Raw genomic sequence first — 23122 nt, 5'->3', positions numbered from 1 at the left:
CAGGCATGAGCCACCATGCCTAGCTGCAAAAAAGTTTTTAACTTGATGAAATAATATTTATTTTTTCTTTTGTTGCTGTGCTTTTGGTGTCTTAACTAAGAAACCATTGTCTAACCTAAGGTCACAAAGATTTACCTCTATGTTTTGTCCTAAGAGTTTATAGTTTTAAGCCTTACATTTAGATCCTTGACTCATTTTGAGTTAATTTCTGTATATGGTATGATAGGGGTCTAAAATTTCTTTGCATGTAAATATCCAGTTGTCCCGTATCGTTTAGTGAAAAAACTGTTCCTTTCTCATTGAATTGTCTTGTTACCCTTGTTAAAAATTTACTGTAAATGTGAGAGTTTATTTCTGGACTTTCAATTCTATTTCATTAATCTGTATGCTTATCCTTATGTGAGTACTGTCTTGACTACTGTAGTTTGTAACTGGGAGGTGTGAATCCCTAACTTTTTTGTTCTTTTTAAAGATTGTTTTGGCTATTTGAGTCTCTTGTATTTCCTTATGAATTTTATGATTAGCTTGTCAATTTCTACAAAGAAGTGAGCTGGAATTTTGATAGGGATTGTGTTCAATCTGTGGATTGATTTTGGGAGCACGGACATATCAACAATATTAGGTCTTTCTGTCCATGAGAACGAGATTTGTTTCCATTTATTTAGATTTTTGTCTTCAACGGTGCTTTATAGTTTTCAGAATATGTTTTTACATTTCTTTTGCTGCATTTATTTCCAAATGTTTTATATTTTATTTTATTTTTGTCAAAATGTCACTCTCTCTCAGAATGGAGTGAGGTGGCACAATCAAGGCTCACTGCAGCCTCTGTCTTTCTGCCTTAGTCTCCGGAGCAGTTGGGACTACAGGTATGTGATCATCTTGCCTGGCTCATTTTCTTTTGTTGTAGAGACGATGTCTCGCTATGCTGCCCAGACTGTTCTCAAACTCCTGTGCTCAAGCAATCCTCCTGTCTTGCCTTCTCAAAGTTCTGAAATCACAGGCAGGAGTCACCACACCTGGCCAAATATTTTATTCTTTTAGACAGTATCCTGAATAGAATTTTTTTCTTAATTTTGTTTTTGAGTTTTGTATTGCAAATGTATAAAAATATAATTTTTGTGTGTATTGATCTGGAACCTTGCTGAACTTGTTTGATCTAATAGTTTTTAAGTGGATTCCATAGGATTTTGTATATATAAGGATCGTATCACCTGCAAATAAATGAACTTTTAATTCTTCCTTTTCAATGTGGATCCATTTTCATTTTCTTGCCCAATTGCCCTGTTAAGAACATCCAGCACATTGTTGAAAAGAGGTGCCAAGAGCAGACACTTGACTTGCAGCAAATCCTTGTCTTTTTCCCAATCTTACGAGGAAAACAGTCTTCCACCATTAAGTATGATGTAGGCTGTGATTTTTTTTCCCCATAAGTGCCTTTTATCAGATTGAGGAAGTTCTCTTCTATTCCTAGTTTGTTGAGTGTGTGTGTGCGCGTGTATGTGTCTGTGTGTGTGTATGAGAGAGAGAGAGAGAGAGAGAGAGAGAGAGAGAGAGAGAGAGAGATATGAAAGGATGTTAGGGTCGAATTTTGAGGGAGGTGTGAAACGTGTATTAGAAGAGTGAAGATGCTGTGTCTGGTAGTGAGTGACAGGTAATGCTTGACTTGTTTGAAGAAGAGTGGCTAGATTATTATTTTTTCTTTTTTTTTTCCTCTTTCTCTTCTTTCCTCCCTTTCCTGCTCCTTTCTTGCAATCTTTATGCATACTTGGAGAGCACTTAATCTTTTACTGAAGATCTGAATTTGAGTAGGGGAAGGTACTGTTTCTTTTAAAAATATTCAATAATAACTGCAGAATTTTTTTTCTGATTAGTTTGTTAGCTATGTTTGGAGGGAAACAGAAGCCAGAGAAAATACTAAATCATAAATAAAGTGCTAACCATAGACTTAAAACAAGTAAACACAATGGAAAATTGTTCAGCCATTAAAAAGAATGGGTGGAACTGGAGGATATTATGTTAAGTGGAATAAGCCAGGAACAGAAAGCTAAATATCGCATTTTTTCACTCATGTGAGGAAACTACAAAAAGTTTATTTTATAGAAGTAAAAAGTAGAAAAGAAGATACTAGAGGCTGGGGGTGGAGTAGGGAGAAGAGAGAATTGAGAGAGATTTGTTGAAGGATGCAAAGTAACAACTGCATAGGAGAAGTAAGTTATGTTTCCTATAGCTCTGTAGGATAACTAGAGTTAGCAATAATGTTAAATAGTTTCTGGCCCGGGTGTGGTGGCTCACACCTATAATCCCAGCACTTTGGGAGGCTGAGGTGAGAGGATTGCCTGAGCCCAGGATTAGAGACCAGCCTGGGCAGCTTGGTGAGACCTCATCTCTACAGTAAATTAAAAAATTAGCCAGGAGTGGTGGTGCGTGCCTGTGGTTCCAGCTACTTGGAAGGCTGAGGCAGAAGGATCGCCAAAAGTCCAGCAGGTCAAGGCTGCAGTGGCTGGGTGTGTGCCACTGCACTCCAGCCTGGGCGACAGAGTGAGATTCCAACTCAAAAACAAAAACAAAACAAAAACAAAAACAAAAAGCAGTTTCAAGTAGTTAGAAGGAGGGTATTGAACTTTCCCATACACAAAGAAATGTTAAAATTTTGAGATGATGGATATACTAATTTCCTTAATCTCAGCACTATGCATTATATGTATCGAAACATCACTATGAACCCCATACATATGAACAATTATGTAACAATTAAAAACAATTAAACAATAAAGTGAACAAACCTTTTCATTTTGGAGGTGTGGTTGATGAAGAATTTTATGTTTAGTCTAATGTACTTTGAACCTCTTAGCTGACTTTTTCCCCAAAACATTTCAGCATCAATGATTTTGTTTTTCTTTCTTTATAGTTTTCTAAAAAATTTAATAGGCTTCTTAAGAGCTTTTGATCTATAAGGTAAAGTTATAATTTGCTTTAATTTCTGAAAGTTTAATTGTTTTCATGCAGCTACATTCCGATTAGATATTTTTTTAAAAATTTAATTTTTGTCCTACATGTATAAGTCTCAGTAGTTAAAATAACTGAGTTTAGCTAAGAGTATTTTTGTTCACAAAGCAAAATTAGAAAGTGGTAATAAAATTTTTGTTTTGTATTTTTTTGTGGCAGGATTATTAGTTTTCTTTTTTTTTTTTAGTTTACTTTAAAAAGTTGTTACAGATAAAATTTATTACTTTTAAAGAAATAAGTAGGCTTTGCAGATGCCACTGCCTTGAGCCTTTTCCCATCAGCCATGGTCAACCCCACCGTGTTCTTCGACATCACCGCGACGGCTAGCCCTTGGGCCGCATCTCCTTCCAGCTGTTTGCAGACAAAGTTCCAAAGACAGCGGAAAACTTTCATGCTCTTAGCACTGGAGAGAAAGGATTCGGTTATAAGGGTTCCTGCTTTCACAGAATTATTCCAGGGTTTATGTGCCTGGGTGGTGACTTTACACGCTACAGTGGCACTGGTGGCAAGTCCATCTATGGGGAGAAATTTGATGATGAGAACTTCATCTTGATACTTACAGGTCCCGGCATCTTGTCCATGGCAAGTGCTGGACCTAATACAAACGGTTCCCAGTTTTTCATCTGCACTACTAAGACTAAATGGTTGGATAGCAAGTATGTGGTTTTTGGCAAGGTGAAAGAGGGCATGAATGTTGTGCAAGCCATGGAGGGCTTTGGGTCCAAGAATGGCAAGACCAGCAAGAAGATCACCATTGCTGACTGTGGACAACTCTAATAAATTTGACTTGTTTTATCTTAAACTGCCAGATCATTCCTTGTAGCTCAGGAGAGCACCCCTTCCATCCCATTTGCTCGCAATATCCCTATAATCTTTGTGCTCTCGCTACAATTCTTTGGGTTCCATATTTTCCTTATTCCCTTCCACGTCCTAGTTGGATTGCAGAGAAATAAAAACTAAATAACAAACAAACAAAAAAAAGAAATACGTAGTTTACTTTGCTGTATGAGGGGCACAGTTGTAATGAATAGATGCCTAGTAATTTTGAACTTTTAAATATTGTTTTCATTTATTAACAATTGAAATTGATGACACAAAATGGACAGTAAAACACCTTATCTTCCTTAAATTCATCTTCTGCAGAGGGAACCTCCCTTTGTAAACCTGCAGTTTGAACTCTTTATTTTTCTCTTCCTCATAGATTTCCTAAATGAGTAGCATAAATCAAAGTTATATAATACCAGTTACAAATATTGCTAGAAGAATAGGACTGAATTTAGGATATATCAACCTTAATCTCTCTTTATACAAAGACTTTGTTGGAATCTCACTTATATATACATTTTTTTTCTGATAATGTTTATTATGTTTAAACAAAACAATGCCCCAGACTGCCCACAGGGTATATTCTACTATGAGTTCATATTTAGTGCTGTCTTCTGCAACATTGACATATGAATTTGTGAAACAATATAATGCAGTAATATACAGAATGGTAACCTTGAAACACTATACAAGTTTGAATCATCTATAGTATATTGAACCTATTAATAAATATTTATGAAGCTACTGGCTACAAGATATACTCAGGTTTCTGGAAAATAAAAAATTTAAAATATAGTCTTTCTACTAGGGAATGGACTTAATATTTATTGAACTACTGAGTATTAAGGACTATGAGAAGCTATTTCCCTCCCTGCCTTTAAATATGTAATCTAAATTAGTCTTTATGAAAATCTTGTGGGATGGGCAGTCTGAGTTTTTTCCTTCATAGATGGGGTCTTGCTGTGTCCCCCAGGCTGGAGTACAGTGGCATGCTTATAGCTTATCACAGCCTCGACCTCCTGGGCTCTGGCAATCCTTCCGCCTCAGCTTCCTGAGTAGCTGGAGCTACAGGCACACACCACCATGCCTGGTTAATTTTTTGATTTTTTTTTTTTTTTGGTAGAGATAAGATCTCACTGTGTTCCCCAGACTGGTCTTGAACTCCTGTGCTCAAGCAATCCCCCTCCTGCCTTGGCCTTTCAAAGTACTGGGATTACAGGTGTGAGCCACTGCACCCAGCCTACACACTCTTTTAAAGCATACATTTTTAGAAGTGGAATTGCTGGATCAAAATAATTACACATTTAAAATCTTGATACATCTTGTCAGATTATATTGCCCTTTAGAAATATTATATAAAATTATACTCCCACCGGTTGTGTGATAGATGCTTATTTTCCTCAACTCTTATTCACATTATTACTTTTTGCCATTGTGGTAATAAAGAGTCATATATATTTTTTAATTTGCAATATTTTGACCAATAATAGGGCTAATCTTTTGCTCACCTTTTGGGTCACTTTTTCTAATGAGGTATTAACATTTTTTTCTTATTAATTTATAAAAGCTATTTATATTTTAGAAACATTTCAGTTTCTTGTTTATCTTTTGATTTTTTTTTTTTTTTGAGTTGGAGTCTCACTCTGTCGCCCAGACTGGAGTGCAGTGGCCGCTCCCGGCCACCGCAGCCTCGACCTGCTGGGCTCCGGCAATCCTTCCGCCTCAGCCTTCCAAGTAGCCGGAATTACAGGCATGCGCTACCATGCCCGGCTGATTTTTTGATTTATTGTGGAGATGAGGACTCGCTGCCCAGGCGGGTCTTGAACCCGTGGGCTCAGGCAATCCACTCACCTCAGCCTCCCAAAGGCGGGGGATTACAGGCTGAGCCACCGAGCCTGGCTTATCTTTTGATTTTTTTGAATGAATCTGCTCTTTGCCTTGTTGACATTAAATTTTTAAAATATTGTTTAATGTGTCACTCTTTATGGCCTTTGCCTTGCTTAGAAAATTCTGTACCCCAAGATTATAAAATTACTTTTCTGCATTTTTTTCTAGGAATGTCTAAATTTAAATTTGGCATGATTTGTTAGAAGCTTAGATTTTATAGTTGTACTTAACTATGTTCATATTCCAGTTTAGCCATTTATTAGCTGTGAGGTGTTGGATGTTTCCACAACTCTCTGTACCTCATCTTCTTCATCTGTAAAAGAATAGTTAATAATATATAATTTATAAATTTGGTGACATTAAATGTGATAATACATTCAAATTGCCTGGTCTATTATCTGGTCACATATTGGGCATTCAGTGGATGCTTTATTCACTCTTTCATTTATAAACGCTGTGTTTTATTAGCTTAGTTAAAAATCTAGTTCAGAATATAAGGGTGGGGAAAGTTTCAAGAAATAGAGTTGTCCTCACTTTTTAAAACCAGAGAAGTCATATGAGATGAATACTGACTGAAAAGATTGAAAATTCGTTTAGTAATTAGGAAGTCATTTATGTTTACTAGGAGCATTTTTCAATAGTGTGATATGAGAAACAGTCATATTTTAATAGAATGAGGGCTGGAATCTATACAACATACATAAAGGATATGTGTATGTGTGACAAGTATCCATTATTATTTATATCTGGGAGAAATAGTTGTAACTCTGTGCCTTATTGTGAAAATTGCTAGTAAGAGGATAGGGATAGCAGTATTAACATATACAGTATATTTATATTATGTGTATAAATTGTACATAAATTTAGGTAATTTTTGCTATTATTAATTATAAATTATAGTGTTTATAACATATTTCACAATTAATCATCAACCTGGTTAAGAACTATTGCTTCATTGGAATCTTGTTCTTCTTAGTAGCTTTTTAATGGAATTTATACACATTCTTCATTAAATTACAATTACAATTTTAAACAGTGTTATATTTTGTGGAAAACAAATGCATTTTAAATACATTAAATGCATTTTAGAAAGTAATGGGAAATGGATAAATATTTGCAATATAGTAATCATTGTTTACAGTTTTTGTGTCTTCTTTCCTAAACTATGAGGATTTTAGGACAGGGGACAGAGTTCTATGAATTTTTAAAAAACATTTAAAATAAATTGTTTTAAAATATTTTTTTAACTAAAAAAAATTTTATTGTATAATTTTGGAGATAGGGTCTTGTTGTGTTGCCTAGACTTGAGTGCAGTTGTTATTCACAGGTGCAATCATAGTGTGCTACAGCCTTGAACTTTTGGCCTCAAACGATTCTCCTGCCTCAGCCTCCTGATTAAATGGCACTGTAGGCATGTGCACAGTGCCTGGAGCATTACATTTACCCCCCACTTTTTGTCTTATAAAACAACTTCAAAATAAAGGTTAAGCAATTTGCTAAGAAAAACAGATATTTTATTTAGCTCTTCTTCAAGTGAAGTAATAATAGACATGGATTATGTGCAATTGGGTTTCAGAAAATGATGTCAAATGCTATTGCTTTGACTCTTGGTTACTGCCTGTTATTTCTAGTATGTTGTATGTATACTGTCGTCATTTTGTCAACTTCAAAACGAGAAGAAGGAAATTCTGTATTGGTTAGCTCAAGAGGAAGGTAATGAGCTTAAATAACAAAACAGGAAATTTGCTCTTCTGTGACCTCTGATACGAGTTTGTGAAGTTGGCATTTTGACTGCAGGATTGAAATTGGGAAGAACATTATAGTTTGCTTTGGTGCTTTTGCAGAGTGTCTGCCTGCCAGGAAAACATAGGAATCCAAGTTAAAGGCTCTGCTACCTTTGTGGGAAATGATGAACAATACTCTTCCTTCTGCTAACAAAATCTGGGTATCTCTATTTTTCAATGGCTGGTATTTGCTTTCACATAGGGCCAAAGTATCCTTTTCCTGGAACCAAGCTTGACTCAAAGCCATTGTAAGTTCTCTTGTCCTTTATCCTTTTAATCAACTATTTTAGGAACTATTTTAAAGTTGACACCCCTTCCCTTCTAAACCTTTTCCGCTCAATACAAAGCACCACCTTCTTGGCAGTGATTTGTGTGAGTGGAGTGGATACTTTTGTTAGGCATTTATTCATGCCAAAAAGCTAAGGATTAGCTCTTTGTTTAATGCTATCTGTTTTAGATCAATGTGAGTTAGTATTGGCCCTACCTTTCTCTTAAAATGTTTCATAATTAAGCCGGGCTTGGTGGCTAAGCCTGTAATGCCGCACCTTTGGGAGGCTGAAGTGAGTGGATTGCCTGAGCCCGCGGGTTCGAGACCCGCCTGGGCAGCGAGACCTCATCTCTACAATAAATCAAAAAATCAGCCGGGCGTGGTAGCGCACACGTGTAGTTCCGGCTACTTGGAAGGCTGAGGCGGAAGGATGGCTGGAGCCCAGCAGGTCGAGGCTGCAGTGGCTGGGAGCAGCCACTGCACTCCAGTCTGGGCGACAGAGTGAGACTCCAACTCAAAAAAAAAGTTTCATAATTAGATGTTGGTATCTTGGAACCCTTTCCTGGATGGAGTTTTTCTTTATGCTTTATCAAGTTTTATCTCAGACAATTTTATTACCAAGTTTTTTTTTTTGTTTCTCTCCACTGTTTTTAATGGAGATTTGTAGTTTAAATATAGCTTATTCACATTCTAAACCCTAGTTCTCAGAATAATAAAGTTTATGTACTTCTTTATACATGTTTTATGTTTAACATTCGAGCATTGTATAATTTGGTTCAGATCAAAAGTATGGGACCGGTATTACTCTAAGTCTTTCTATTGTTCAAAACTTTGTATACAAGACTTAATTTAAAATATTTTCCCAAAGAAATAGAAAAGTTATTCATTGTGAAAAGGATTCATTCAACTCTTAGTTTTTTATACCATCAAACTCAGTTTTCTAGTAATTAAAAGAAAACAGTTTATGAGTGTTTAACTTTTTTGATGCAATAAAACATTCTTAGTTTATATACAGATGGTTATTTTCTTACATAAATATTATATTTGTGAAATAGTACTCAATTCTTTGATTTTTTAATATAACATTAGAGGGGCAGGGCCTGAAATTGGCAGCTAGAAAAAGGAAAAAGATGAACTTTATATGAAGTGTTAGAATGTTACTTCAGTTTTTTTCACATTTAAGCATATTAGACATAATCTGTTTTTTCTAGTGATTTGTTACTTTGAAAGTGCTCTTATATTCTTGGTATGCTTTTTAATAATGTGACTTATATAGATGTATGTGACCCTTTTGCTTTTTACCCTTGCTGCTTGTTTCAGTTTGGGTCCGGATGTATTTACTATTGACTTTAGTTGCAAAGATGTTTTCATTTCTGGTGTGTTTAAAGAAACAGACTGTGCTGTGGATTCTTGTTTACCATCTTTCAGAATGTACAGCCAGTTGATTTAGAGAATACTTTCTTTGATCAGAACTTGTTATGGATTGGCAATTTTAGGGGAGAACTTGCAGTAAACTTCCTGTCTCAAATTGTGGATATTCGGCCGGGCTCAGTGGCTCAGCCTGTAATCCAGCACTTTGGGAGGCTGAAGTGAGTGGATTGCCTGAGCCCGTGGGTTCGAGACCCGCCTGGGCAACTTGGCGAGACCTCATCTCTACAATAAATCAAAAAAATTAGCCGGGTGTGGTAGTGCACGCCTGTAGTTCCAGTTACTCGGAAGGCCGAGCCAGGAGGATCGCCGGAGCCCAGCAGGTCGAGGCTGCGGTGACCAGGAGCGGCCACTGCACTCAGTCTGGGCGACAGAGTGAGACTCCAACTCAAAAAAAAAAAAAAAATTGTAGATATTCTTGTGAATAGGATATTCTTGCTTCTGTTTTTTTCAACTCCCACTTGAGTAGACTAACTCTAGTGGAAAAGAGTCAAATTCAGAGAATTTGCAGCAGTCAGATAAAGTATGATTATCAGTATTTTAGGAAGAATGCTGGGAAACAGATTTCTTTACATGTTTATCCTTCAGGACATCCCATATGTATCGGATGGATATGTCTTGACTACATAGAGCATATTTAGTACATAATGGGGTAGAAGCTCTGTTCTGGTTCTATGACTCTTCCTCTGCTCACCTGGATATCTAACAAGTGCCCCTCTAAGTAGGATGTGAGCTCTTTTCGGACTGGGCTGACAGAGAGTTTAGACTATAAGAATACAAATAGAGTACAAAGTCTCAAGCCATGTTTCTTATTTTATTTCCAGTGTCTGTGCTAGTGACTGAAGTAGGAAATGAAAGAGAGGAACTCCTAGTGTGAAAGTTTATTACATTAATGGGAACATGGTTTCCTTTGTGTTATCTCTAAAGTTGTTGAGTTTAGTAAGTTGCATTATAATGGGTATATAACGTTTCTTGTTCATAAATTTTAAAAAATGAACTCTCTTTGAATCACTGTGTAAACATCCAGGTTGGATTCAGGATATTAAGGTATGATAGTGATAGGATTTGGATATCCCCAGGTCTCTAGCCATGTTAAAATTTATCCTGCTAGTTTGGGTTCTTTCTTTTTGGGGTTTCCAAGTGATACATAGGAAAAAAAATGAGAATTGAATTGCCAACCAAATAATGTATAGGACTTGTGCTGGGGTGTTTTAAGATTAAGGTTCTCTGAAGGCCTCCTAATCTTCAGCTCTCCTGCTTCTAGATCCATTTAAAAAAAAATTATTTTGCTTAAATTGCCAAAATTGTCTGATTTCTTTCAGTCAGCAAAGTTATTTTGAAATTTATCCATGTTTTCATGTACATCAATAGCTTATTCCTTTTTATTGCAAATTCATTGTATGGATTTAACACTATCCATGAGTCTGTTAGACATTTAGGTTGTTTCCAGTTTTGGGCTATTACAAATCAACCTGCTAAGAACATTTAAGTTCAGTTGAATCTTTGAGCAAACATATGCTTTAGTTTTTCTTAAGTAAATAGGAGTAAGATGGCTGGGTTATATGGTAGGTATATACTTTACTTTTTAAGAAACTGCCAAACTGTTTTCCAAAGTTGTACTATTTTGCATTCTCATCTATAGTGTATGAGAGTTCCAGTTATTCCATATTTTTTCTTGGCAAGTTTTTAAAATTCTACCCATTCTAAAGTGTGTGTTGTATCTCATTGTGGCTTAATTTTCAGTTCTTTAATGACTGACATTAGCATCCTATCATGTGCTTATTTGCCATCAATATGTCCTCTTTGGTGAAGTGTTTATTAAAATGTTTGCCTGTTAGAAATTTTTTTTATTACTGTGTTTTGTGAGTTCTTTGTTTATGCTGGATATACATTCTTAATTATATATAATTATATAATTTGCAAATCTTTTTTCTTAGTGTATATATTGGGTTTTTTTTTTCATTTTCTTGGTATTTTTTTCTAAGAAAAAATATTGATTTTGGTGAAGTCCAATTTATCCATTTTTTGTTTTATGGATCATGCTTTTGTTTTGATGTGTAAAAAATCTTTTTCAAACTCATGGTCACTGAGGTTTTCTCCTGTGTTGTTTTTCTAGATGTTTTATAATTTTAGCTGTTAAATTTAGGCCTGCAGTACATGTTGAGTATACACTAGTCTCCACTTATTTATGGGGGATACATTCCAAGACCTCCAGTGGATGCCTAAAATCACACATAGTGCAGAACCTATATATGCTACTCACAACTTTCTTTTTCCTTCTCCACAGCTTCACGTATAGAAGATTCATTCTTACCGTAGTTTTTGGCATCCTCACCATTACAATTTTTTTCTTCCTTTAAGTCAAGAACTTTCACTTTTTCCACTTAAAAGGAGGCACTTTATGGTTTTTCTTTGGCATATCTGAATTTCCAGCATCACTACTCTTGCACTTTGGGGCCATTATTGAGTAAAATAAGGGTTTCTTAAACACAAGCATTGTGAGACCCTGACAGTCAATCTGATAAGTGAAAAGGCTACTAAGTGACTAATGGACAGGTATCCTATACAGTGTGGATACACAGGACAAAGGAATAATTCATGTCTAGGCAGGATGGAATGGGACAATGTAAGATTTCATCATGCTACTCTGAATGGTGTATAGTTTAAAACTGAGTTGTTTATTTCTGGAATTGTCTGTTTTAATATCCTTGGACTCTGTTGGCTGAAGATAGCAAGCTGCAGGAAGCAAACCCACAGAGGGGGTGAGAATGGGGAACTATATTTTTGCATATAGTATGAGGTAAAGAGTCATTTGTTTTGAATATGGTAATCTAATTGCTCTAGCACTACTGGTTAAAGATTATCCTTTCCCCAATGAATTGCCTTGTCACCTTTGTTGAAAATTGACCATATATGGTTGCATCTACTTCTAGACTCTGTTCTCTTGATCTGTTTTTCTTTATGTCAGTACCTCACTTCCATGATTACTGTACCTTTATGATAATTTGAAATTGGATAGTGTAAACCCTCTGATTTTATTTTTCCTTTTCAAAGTAATTTGAAAGCTAGCAACTTTCAACTCTTCTAAGTTCTTTCTATTTCCATATACATTTTAGAATAAACTCACCAATTTCTATAAAACATACCTCTGGGATTTTACTAGAATTGCGTTAAATCTGTAGATCAGTTTGAGAATTGAAATTTTAACAATATTGTCTTCTAATCCATGAATATGCAAATACTTTTTCTTGATCTTTGGGCTGCTTTTTTTTTTCATTGTCTTAATGTCTTTCAAAGAGCTAAGTATCACACACATACTGTAAAAATCTGAAAAAATCCAAAATCTGAAAATTCAAAATCTGGAATGCTCTTTAAGCATCATGCCAATGCCCAAAAAGTTTCGAATTTTGGAGCATTTCAGTTTCGAATTTTTGGATTAGGGATATTCAATCTTTATTAGCAATGGAATTGCTTGTCATTGATTAAAAAAGTGAAGTTCTTACAAGTCTTTGTTGCTTCACTTTTGTCCTTTTAACGTACATGAAATGATCAACCATCATCCACTTTAGAATTGTACTCATTTGTCAGTTGTGACAATAGATTGTCTGCAGAAATGAGTTCAGCAACAAATCTCTTAAGACATTCTGTGAGAGTCAGTTGGCCATATGGAATTTATGATGAGTATTATACATTTTATTATGATTTTCAAGTTTCTTGGTATATATACTTTATATTAGTAAAATTGATAACAGATACACCTATACGCTCTTCTATCCTAGAATGTCTATCTGTCTTCTCATCATGAGCAGTTCTTGTACTTATGTTGGCTGTGTCTTTCTGGGTACTGCTGAACACCCAGCAATCAGTAGCTGCTGTTTAGTACTCAGGGAAAGGCCCAGGATTCCTGTAAAGTTTTTTCTCTGTTCTACTCTGTCCTTAGACTTTTCCAGTTCCAGCATATGAGACAGCATGGTGTTGTAGATAAGACTGGGACAGTAGAGCCAGACTGCCTGAGTTAAGTCCCACTCTGCCATTCACTAACCATGTGTCCAAAGACAAGTTTCAGAATATCCCTATGTCTCTCAAAATATAAATAATTAAAACACCTCCAACTTAAGTGTTGTGATTATTAAGTGAATTAATATGTGCAAAAAAACACTATAGATAATGTTTGTCACATGGTTGGTGCTCACTGAATTATAGTTATGTCCTGTTATTTCTCTTCACATGGAAAATGCTGGACTGCTCAGCCTTCGGTAGAATAGCCATCTGCTTCTGTTAGCATTTAGAGACAATTTTAATTGGCTATAATGTCTTCTTTGGTCAAAAACTTGGGAATAAATAAAACTTATAACCTTTGACTTTTCCCTTTTTCTCAGACACAAGGATTTTTTTTCAGTAGTGTTTGATTTCTAAATGATTGTTTAGTAGATTTTGTACTCTTGTCTCATGCTTAGGTCATATTTGTGCAGGAATTCTCAACCTTAGCACTACTGGCATTTTGGGACAGATACTTTTCTCGTTGTGGGGAGCTGCCCTGAGCTTTGTAGATGTTTGGTAACATCCATAACCTCTACCTACTAGGTGCCAATAACACCCCTGTCTCCCTTTTTAAGTTATGATGACCAGAACGTATCTATAAACACTGCCAAATATCTCCTGAGGGGCAAAATCATGTGGTTGAGAACCACCTTTTTAAGTGGACTTCAGTACTTGCTGTCACAGGAGACTGTGATTTGTTATTTTAGTATTGGAGAAAGCCATGACAGTTTAGTACTTTTTAAAAGACTGCCATTGGTTTTACTTGATAAACTTCTCTTATTTTTTGTTTAGTACAGCTACTTGATTTATTTTTTTCTGATTGCCCAAACTGATGGCTTTAAAAAAGTCTTTCTTTCCTGTGTAGATGCCATGAATTTAGGCATCTAGGGAAGTTTTCAATGGTTAACAACACTCAGACCTAAACATTTTTTGGTATATCATTGCACTTTGGTTTCAAAAATAAGAGACATAGCCTACTGATAATTCTGTTTCATATGTCATGTTCAAAAGTTGTTAGGAAAACAAATATTCAGGAAAGGAAATTGTTACTTGGAGACAGTCTATTATCCTTGAGCATTCATAGATGACCTTTAGACTTTTCAAAAAAATAAAAAGTAACCCTGGGTATTTTATTTGACTTTAAAATTATTGAGCAACTGATGAATAAATAGTGTTTAGTGTTTTTGGCAGTAAGTTTTTAAACATACTTTTGAATATGATCTTTCTGCTTCAGTTGTATGTATATACATATATATTATGCAGGAAGAATATGGTCTTGAATATATAAATGAAAAATGTGTAGTGTTTCCTTTAGACACAAAGTTTGCCTTATTGGAATATTTTTCATAATAACAAATAATTTTTAAGTATATGTGTACAAGGGGGATCCAAAACCTCAGAATTTATTTATAAAAAGTTGTATTTTTATTCTTACATGTTTAGCCTTCAGTTACCTTTCAGTCAAAGTACTCTCTGTTTAATGCAGTACACCTATGGAGATGCTTTTTTCACGCTCAAAACAGTTTTTGAACTCATCAATTGGGATGTCTTTTAGTGCTTCTGCTGTTTTTTGCTTTACCTCTTCCACATCAGCAAAATGTTTCCTTTAGAGGACTTTTTTCGTCTTAGGAAACAAAAAAAGTCACTTGGGTGAGATTAGGTGAATAGGGAGGGCGAGATATGGGAATTATGCCATCCTTGGACAAAACTGCTGAACACTCAGTGCAGGGTGGGCAAGTGTGTTTATAAATCACCCATCCTGAAATGGGCAAACGCATTGAAACAATCCCTCCCCCCAAAACTCACTGAAACTGAATATAGCCTCTCACAACCATACTAGCTGATACACTGATACTCATGGGTTCCTAGAACACTTACCTATCAGGGGAAGCCTATACTACAAGGGTCCCACCCTCCAAAAAATAATTTCAGGGTTTTTTTGGATAAATGAGAGATTCATAGTGGGAAAAATTAGTAACATTTATTGTTCACATAGTACCCAAGTAAAATTAGGTTAATTTTTCTCAATCAAAATAGGAAAAAACTTTAGAAAATAGATACAAATGAGGAACAAATATAATATTATTAGAGAAATTATATGCCATAGTATTAGGCTCATAATAACAAAACAGCTTACAAAAATTTTAGATATTCTGCTTTTGATGAAAGAAAATATGGATGTTCAAATGGACAGTGAGCTTTTTACATATTCACTTTGTGAATCTGTTAAGCATTCTTAAACTATCTCCCTTACTTGGCTGTATTTTATTTCTTATTAATCATTGCATTTTTTTATGGTACACAATTGTTATTTATCTTGGTATTTTGCAGAAGTCTTTAGGTAACATATAGCTTTCTCAATATTGATAACATGCTAGGTGATTACCAGAATTATAACAAAGATTATTTTAGAAATGTGAAAGTTTTATGCATTTCTTCAAATATAGTAAAATGCCTTTTTAATTTTTTAATTTAAAAAACGCTTTGAAACAACAGTGAGATGCCACTCTATGCCTATTCGAATGGCCAAATCCAAAACACCGACAACACTAAATGCTGGGGAGCATGTGTAGTGAGGAGAATTCATTGCTGGTGAGAATGCAAAATAGTATAACCAATTTGGAAGACAGTTTAGCAGTTTCTTATGAAACTAAGCATACTCTTACAATATGATCCAGCAATCATGCTCTTTGGTATTTACCCAAATAAATCATAAACTTATGAATACATAAAAACCTGCTCATGGATGTTTATAGCAGCTTTATTCTTTTTTTTTTTTTTGAGTTGGAGTCTCACTCTGTCGCCCAGACTGGAGTGCAGTGGCCGCTCCCGGCCACCGCAGCCTCAACCTGCTGGGCTCTGGAGATCCTTCCGCCTCAGCCTTCCAAGTAACTGGAACTAAAGGTGCTCACTACCACGCCCATCTGATTTTTTGATTTATTGTAGAGATGAGGTCTCGCTGTCCAGGCGGGTCTCGAACCCACGGGCTCAGGCAATCCACTCACCTCAGCCTCCCAAAGGCGCGGGATTACAGGCTGAGCCACTGAGCCTGGCTAGCTTTGTTCTTAATTGTCAAAATTTGGAAGCAACCAAGATGTCCCACAGTAGGTGAGTGGATAAACTGTAGTACATCCTGACAATAAGTTATTACTCAGTGTTAAAATGAAATGAGCTGTCAAGCCATGCAAAGACTTGGAGGAAACTTAAAATGCATATTACTAAGTGAAAGAAACCAGTTCTGACAAGGCTACACTCTATATAATTCCAACTAAATGATACTTTAGAAAGAGCAAAACCATGGAGGCAGTAAAAAGGTTAGTGGTTGCCAGGGGGTGGGAGAGGAAAAGATGAATAGGCAGAGCACATAGAATTTTTAAGGCACAGCTTATATTTAAAAATTGTATATGTTGCATTTAGTATATGGGAATGATGCTTTTAATCTATAAATAACCAGAGGGTGCTACTACTCTACTTCATTAACTTTGTTTTGGTCTACTTCATTCTGCCCAAAAATAATAATCCATGTAGTCCTCCCCCATTTTTCTGAGTCAGAGTCTCTGTCGCCATGCTAGAGTGAAGTGGTACAACCACAGTTTATTGCAACCTTGACCTCTTGGGCTCAGGTGATCCTTCCACTTCAGCCTCCTTAGTATCTGGGACTACAGGTATGTACCACCGTACCTGGCTAATTTTTTGATCTTTTTTGTAGAGAGTTGTCACTAGGTTGCCCAGGCTGGGTCTCAAACTCCTGGGCTCAAGCAATCCTATAGCCTCTGTCTCCCAAAGTGCTGGGATTACAGGTGTTAAGTCACCACTTCCAGCCTATATATGCCCCTTTTTCATAGGTAAACACTATGAAGATCAGTAATCAGTTCTTACATTAGAACTCCATAAACAAAAGTGACTTTTCTTCCCTTTGGTGAAAAGTCCCCTCATTATATGTGAACACTTTGCTAATGAGACACATTGAATTGATTAAACAGTTGTGTGTGGGGAGGGCCTGTCTTCTATGCATAGTGTTTTGGGGATATTTTAATTTTTCCCCCCACAAGAAGCGACTGAAGGGTTTGCTATCTTTTGGGGGATTGACTAAAAGCTGTAATAGATCAACTACATAATTTAACAGTTTGGGAGACAACTCTGTGTTGGATTATTCTGTGTTAACCTTATTCTTTTTAGGCTAAAAATTCATCATGTTCAAGTATACCAATCTCAGCTGCTTAAAATTTTGACACTTGGTTTGTTGTGAAATATTGATGGCATCTGGAAGAGGAGTTGATGGAAGATTTAAGTCAATTTACTTAATCATAAAAGGAAGACAGAAAGGAGGCTTGTTGTACTATCTTATGGTTATATTTTATTTTATGTAACCAACTTTTTGTTGAGGGTAAATTCTTATCCTTAGGCTTAGGATAAATTTCTGAATATAGCATGATATTTTATTGCCCTTTTTTCTTCATTAGAGTGAGGTGAATTTTTAATATATATATTGGACATTTGCACTTCTTAAATGAGTTGCCCATTATTATAATATGCTGTCTGTTAATTTAAAAAGTATATGAGATCTCTTAGTGTATTTAAAACTGTTACCCTTATTGTGTATGCCATAAATATTTTCCCCATTTTACTTTTTAGTTTTTTTAATGTATGAGAGGTTTGAATTTTTAAGTAGTCATATCAATATATCTTTTTCTTTATGTTTTTATTTTTGGGTTTCTACCTGAAGAGTTCTTTTCCACTCCAAGGTTCTGAAAAACCATTCACTTATATTTTATTTTTGTATGTAAAAAGATTAAATCTTGAATGTGTTAATTAAATCTTGTAATGTGATATAAATATTTTAGCTTATTCTTTTTACATTGTTAACCACTTATGAAATATGGATTTCCTAGTAATATTGGATCTAAAATAGAAGATAAGTCAAAGGAAGTGGATTTTCAGATTTATGGTAATAGTATGAGAAATAATTTTGAGAGTTTTTAAAATTTAAAGACAAAGGATTTATTGAAGGCTTATGTCTGCGGAAGATCAGTGTAGTGGAATTAGATTTGAATTCCAGTCCTGCTGCTTGCCTGCAAGCTTTTAAAGCTGTTATAACTACGGTTTTCCCAATTCTAGAATCGAAATAGTAATACCTACTTACAAGGTTTTAAGAAATGAAGTAAGTGAAGTAAAGTTAAGGAAATAATTTATATGTAGTTGCTAATAGTTGGTAGTTGTGGTGGTGGTGATTATCGCCATTGTCATTTGCTGCTCCAAAAGAATCCCAAATTTAGATATACATAGTGTAGTTTTCTTTAAGTGGATTATCTGAGTTTTGAAGAAGAGTTTGAGCATGCATTTTAGAATTGGATCTTGTACTGACTCTCTTCACTATACTAGTGTTGAAAAACTGAGATAAGTGTGATGACAGTCAAATGCTGTGCTGTCGTTTGCTTTTATGATGGGAAATGGCAAGAATATTTTTATATTTAATATAACAGAGCTTTTAAGGCATTTGCAATTTCTGTAAGAATGTGACAGCTTAATCAGTAGAGGATATAGGTCCACTTGGACATGCAACTAAAGCAATGCTTTTGAGCAGAGTGAAAGTAAAAGGGAATGAAGAGAGGCAACTAGGATTAGTAGTATCATTTATTATTAGACTCTTGTGGATGGTAATTCTTCATTAGGAAAATGATCTATGGGAAAGAATCAGAAAAGCATAAACAGATTATTGAAGCTTTCCATATCTTTTCTTTGCTCACCTGTACAACACTCTCCATAGTTCTGATGATATTTTTCAGCAACCTTGAATTGTTTTTAGATAGTACCCTGCCCTCTCCTCATTATTTCTTATCTATGTGTCTTTGCTTATAGTGTAGTCTGCTTTAAGTGGATTTGCTTATAGTGTAGTCTGCTTTAAGTTATTTTTGCTTTGATTGTCTGTCTCCACCCTACTCACAACCCCTTTCCCTAAGGGAAATACTGATTCCTATTTATTCTTTAAGACTCAGCTCAGTGTCACCTCCTGGAAGTCATGTATCATCTTTTCTATGATAGCATTGTGGCACTGAGGTAAGTTGTCTTTTAATCTCCCGTGTATGTGTCCACACATGTGTATATGGATCACATCTTTGTGAGTGCTAGATACTCTCAGTTTTAAAATTTAACCATTCTATTAGATGCGTAGTGATATCTCATCGAGGTTTTAAGTTGCATTTCTTCAAGTGCCTAAACTTGTGTATCTTTTCATGTGCTTATTTGCTATTGATGTATCTTCTTTGGTAAAGTGTCTGTTCAAATCTTTTGCTAATTTTTAAATTAGACTGTTTTATTACTTTGTTTTGAGAGTTTGTTATATATTCTGGAGTGCTTTTTCAGATATGTGCAAATATTTATTCTCAAACCCCAAAGAACTGAATATAAATATGAATACCTTATCCATTGTTCTAGCATCATTGTTTGAAAAATCTATCCTTTTTCTATTGAATTGCCTTTGCACATTTATTTAAAAATTGTTGACAGTGTATGTGTGAGTCTATTTCTAGTTTCTCAATTCTGTTTCATTGAACTATATGTGTCTGTTATTTCATTAATACCAAACTGTCCGGATTTCTGTAGCTTTTAGTAAGTCTTGAAGTCAATGTGTAAAGCAGAGTTTATATCTCTTTATCAAGAGTATTTTGGATATTCTGAATTCTTTGTCTTTCCATATATATTTTAGGATCAGTCTTGAATTTCTACATGGAGAAATATATTGAAAAAGAGATGACATAAGCCAAGGATGGATAGGAACTTCGTGCCCATTGAAATAGATGAGAATGTATATATCAGAGGAAATAGAAAACACAAACTAAATTTTTAAAAAAGAGAAAGGGTACAGGATAAGAAATTATAGTCTTCCTGGAAAAATTGGTGTTGAAAATTTTAGTCTATTCTAAACACTTTTCATTTTCTGTAGGATAGTTAGATTGTATTCAGTATCTTTTAGGTAAGTGGGAGACATCATAAGCTTAGGTTGTCCTAATTGATTATTAATGAAATTAAATGTGTCTGTTAGTAGCATTATTTTGAAATTTTGAAGTGCTTTGTACATTTATAACCCTGGGTCTAGTCTCCATTTTTCATTTTGGTATTTATGTTTTATGTTGGCTACTGTTGTTTTCTTGTATCCCAAATATGGGAGAAAATTTATAAGTATGCAGAAAAGGAGTTATATTCTAATTCTTTCTTCTTTTCTCCCTCCTGATTGTTCTTTAACTGACAAGCAGACCATGCCCTCACCCCTTTCCAGAACCAGAAGCTTCCTGTAGTTATCTCTGGATTGCCATAAAGTTATCTTCAGATCACCTATGGAAAGATGTTTAACAACCAAACATCATCTTATATTCATCTAGGAGCTTTATTGCTATATGCACCTATGTATTTTATTTGGGTAAATAACTAGTGTTTAACTTGGAACATGAAGAATAAACTTACTAGAAATAAGACATATTGAGTCTAAGTATTTATAAAGGTCAAAAAGTCCTTGTTACTGCTGTCATCTCATTATTTGATTTGCTAGCAAGGATTGTAGAAAAAATATGATTACTGTGTTAGGAAACTAGTTGCTGTCACCTTAAGTTAAATGTGCTGGTATGTGTTGAACCTGTTTTCTTCAGTCCTGTTTCCCAGTATTGGGCCATTTAAAACTTGACGTTCTTGTCCTGAGAGCTCTATTCTCTCTAGCTATCTCTGACCATTCTAGAGTTATCTGTTGTTATTCATTACCCTCATCTTTTGTGATAAGGACGTTTTATTTAGTTGTTCTACTCATTTCAGAATAGTGACAATAGGGAACAGTGGAACTCCCTGATGAGGGGAAAAAGAAAGTAGTAACAAGAAGAAATGCCAGATTCCTTATAAAATAATGTAAAGGTAAAATATAACTTTCTTTTTCAAGTAGTGTCATGAAAATGGTGTATGCTCCATGAGGGTAAGGACAGTGTTCATCTTGTTCACTGTTGAAGCCCTAGTGATTGGTATAATAAATAAAAGTAGTAGGCTTGCAATAAATGTTTCTTGAATAAGTGTTAGACTGGTTAGAAACATGAGACTGAAGATTTTTTCTTTCATAATGATGAGTGACCTTGTCATTATAGGTTTCATTTATTTTGCTTAGAGTGGTCACAGAGCTGGAAATGTCTTGAAACCTTGGGATGAAGTTCATTTTGAAGGTTTGCATTACTTATCACATGTGGTTAAATATATAAAGATAAATGTTAAATGTGTACACATGGACATAGAATGTGGAATGATAGATATTGGAGACTCAGTGATGTCGATGGTGGAAGAATGAGAAATTACTATATTACTTAACAGATACGGTGTACGGTATTTGATACACAATAAAAGCCAAGACTTCACCACTTTGTATATGCATGTAACAAAATCACTTGTGCCCTTTAAATTTATACAAGAGAGAGGGAGAGTGAGAAAGCAGGCAGTGGGGGGGGGGGGTGGGGGGATGGGAGGGGCCATCCAGAGGCCTTTGATATGGAAACATAATGGGTTTGCTAATGAAATCGTTCTTTATATCAGGGCATCATCTAAGTTCTTGTGATTGCCATCAATCATTAATTTTGTTAATTTGGTCCTGTATATGCAGTTAGGGACTGTTTCTTTAGTATCAGCTGGTGAGCTCATTCAGATATGGTACAAATTTTGTATGACAGTTATAATGATTCATAGTTATGTATAGTTAAAAATAGATACTATAGTCAGGTCCAGTGACATGTCCCTATAGTCCCAGCTACTTGGAAGGCTGAGGCAGGAGGATCACTTGAATCTAGGAGTTCGAGGCCAGTCTGCTCAATATATTGAGATCCTATCACTTAGAAAAAGAGATATTGATGAGGAAATAGAAACTTCAGAAGGTGTGGTACAAGGGTTATTTGCTTTGTAAAGCAAGATAAGTGTAGACACATTTTCTCAGCAAGGAAGCTCATGGTGGTTAAGACCAGATGGAAAAGATGGATGCTTTTCAAGGTATTTAGTGAATAACAAATAATGTGTTTTCCCTTCCATAACTTTTGGGAATAAATGCCAGTGTATGACAAATTTGTGTAAGAATGTGTAAAATGCAATGCCATTGACATTTACTCTAAAACATAAGAAATATCTAATATGGGCTTACTGTGTTCTTTCAATTTTAGGAATTTTGCCAGCATCTACATCTCTGCCTATGGTTGCTTTTCAAGCTACTTTTGAGATGATCGTGTAATACTTCTATGGAATAAGTACCTGTCTAATAATTTGTATTTTAGATTGAATTCCATCTAGTTAGAAGTCTTTGATTCATTATGAAGCACTCTTTGGTGGTTGTAACATTTTCTGTTAGTCTAAGTCTTAAATGAAATAACATTATTTTATAATTTATAATAATAAATATAATTATTATAATATTTATTATATGAAGTAACATTACCGCTGTACTATAGACTGAGATAAAATGACCTTAAGCTTCAACAGGGTGGTGAGGGAAGCTGTCATTTAAAACTATTGGGTTTACATCTTTATGTTTACTTTTCAAAATATACTCCAGATAATCAATATTTATGGAAGTTTAGTTCTAGCTTTTAATAATTTGCTCTGATTTGACCAGCTTACTATTTCAGGGGAAATTATGCTGCCTTATTTTCCTAGTACTAGATATAAAACTGGATATTTGTGGTTCTTTAGTAATAGTATATTTGGGTGTATTTCATATGTCTTTTGTAATATGCTTTTCATTGAAATAACTTATTATGTAGTTATCTTTTATTTGAAATTTTGAAAAATCCAGTTTAAGTTATTCTATGCATCCGGGCATGGTGGCTCACACCTATAATCCTACTACTTTGGGAGGCTGAGGCGAGAGAAT

General features: G+C 35.0%; 1 pseudogene; it reads left to right on the top strand.

The window, feature by feature from the left end:
• Window positions 1-3289: 3289 nt before the first annotated feature.
• On the top strand, window positions 3290-3783 carry LOC110596543 (annotated as a pseudogene).
• The last annotated feature ends 19339 nt before the right edge of the window (window positions 3784-23122 follow it).

The sequence above is a fragment of the Carlito syrichta genome, unplaced genomic scaffold (genome assembly GCF_000164805.1).
Source record: "Carlito syrichta isolate Samal-C Ts95f unplaced genomic scaffold, Tarsius_syrichta-2.0.1 Scaffold309855, whole genome shotgun sequence".
NCBI lineage: Eukaryota > Metazoa > Chordata > Mammalia > Primates > Tarsiidae > Carlito > Carlito syrichta.
Note: the sequence above shows the minus strand (reverse complement) of the source record. Positions and strands in the feature narration are given on the sequence as shown.